A 2,161-nucleotide genomic window follows, 5' to 3' on the forward strand; every position below is an offset into this window, starting at 1 on the left:
GGAACAGTTCTCAAAGAGAAACTGGACCGAGACAAATTTGTGGGGTATGAGTTGATCTATATATAGCGTTAAGAGGGCTCCAAATGCCTTCAAAATTTTACTCTATCACGTGACCTTATTAGGGGCCGTGATTGGTCAGTTTGCGTTCTGGCGGGAAAGGTTCGAAGAAGTTGCCGATTCGAATAATAATCAGTCACGTGATGACAAGGAATGGGTTCTCTACTACGCTCGCATTTATTTATATTTAAATGAGAAGATTGTATGTAATGGCGATAGTAGTTTGTATCTAATGGCGGGAGGTAGTTTCACTACACAGGTACTGATTACTCGGCCCAGCGACAAACGCTGCCTAGAATAGACTTGCTTTAAAGTGCTGGCTTGCCATTTTGTTTTCGTCCATTTGTATTGCTGCAATCCCTTAATAATCGTTTTATTTAGGACATACGATGTAAAACTATCCTGATAGATGGCTTTTTATCGTGAATAAGGAACAGATATAATTTTAAATTCAACCATCTACTCTCCGACCACTGAACTGTAGACAAATTCATCCAGACAGTGCCATCTGTCGACGGTCAATATTTCTGATTGCTTCCGGTTGCTCTAACATTGTAAGCTGAAAGCGTTTCATTAAATCCTGATCTATATAACACTTCTGCGCAATGCTGAACCGACGATAATGACATTATAAGGGGCAAACTTCAACTTCCCTAGAACCCTGAATAAAATATCGAAGAGAATTATTCTGTATTAAGCCTAAACATTTCCATAATATCTTTCTTTAACTACACGACCTGTCATTGTTTAATACAATTTGGAATGTGAATGCCCCTAGTCCAATATAATTATCATAAAACTTCATCGAAAACACGAGCGGTCACATGTAGTATATTTTGATGAAGTTAATAGGGCAGAACGGCGGTTTTCTACTTATGAAGCAAGCTATTCAATACCTCCTGTATAGCAGATGGCGCTGCTGCTCCTTCAAATCACTAAATTTCTTCTGTTGAGATTTAAGCATCGACCTTTATAAGGCTACAATCTTCAGCTTTACTTCTACTATGTGTTTATTATTGCTAAGCGCCAAGTGAGCTCTGAATGAACAGATCAACGATGATATGTTTTCTAACCGTGACTATTTCACTTTTATTTCAGGTGCTATATCTCAGACTACGTTATTCAAAAGGTTCCTTCTGTTTTTTTAAAAGACGGTAGTGTATAATTTGAGAGAGGTTTGGTTGTTTTGCAGCTAAACGAATGATCACATAGCAGCTTCCGCTGTTGGTTTGATTCAGCCATATTAATGAGGTCGATGATAATGACGATGATGATGATGATGATGGGGATGATGGTGGTGGAGGTGGTGGTGGTGGTGGATGGTGGTGATGGTGGTTGAGGTAGTCGTGGTAACAGTGATGTTGCTAGTGGTGATGGTGAAGGAGGATGATGAAACGAGAATAACATTTTGTCACTGAGAGTTAACATTTCACAGTTGAAATTACGTCTATCCCAAGGGCTTTATCATCGTATAATATACAACTTTTAATGAGGTACATACACGTACATACACAAATATAAATATGGTAGAATTCACATGTTTCAATTGTGCCAGCTCGAGGATGTATTTCTGTTGTTGATTAGGGAAAGAACGAAATGCTCACTTTATTTTATTTTATTTTTCTTTGGTCGGGTCACTCAGTAAAGAGTTTTCCTGTGGATGGTTAACTTAGTGTTATATTCAAAGTGAATACCAGCATGGTGGGTTTTCCAGCAATTTCAAAGAAGGACATATTCAGTTGACTTTATTATTATCATTATTATTATCATTATTATTATTATTATTATTGTCATCATTATTATTATTATTACTATTTTTTACATTTTGTGTTGGCGTATGCATATATAAGATTGAAATATATAGAATAAGAGAGGGGAAAGTGAAGGAAAGAGAGAGAGAGAGAGAGAGAGAGAGAGTGAGAGAGAGAAAGAGAGAGAGAGAGAGAGAAAGAAAGAGGGGCGGTGATATTAACCAATCAAAAACAACAAAAATGACACGCTATATTCAAGGAGAATGCAAGCGGAGGTATTTCACAGTAGGAGATATTCTAAAAGACATCCAAAATTGATTCATACAGGCTTATTAATTAGTGCTTTAGTTTGC

The sequence above is a fragment of the Octopus bimaculoides genome, chromosome 2 (assembly GCF_001194135.2).
Source record: "Octopus bimaculoides isolate UCB-OBI-ISO-001 chromosome 2, ASM119413v2, whole genome shotgun sequence".
NCBI classification, from domain to species: domain Eukaryota; kingdom Metazoa; phylum Mollusca; class Cephalopoda; order Octopoda; family Octopodidae; genus Octopus; species Octopus bimaculoides.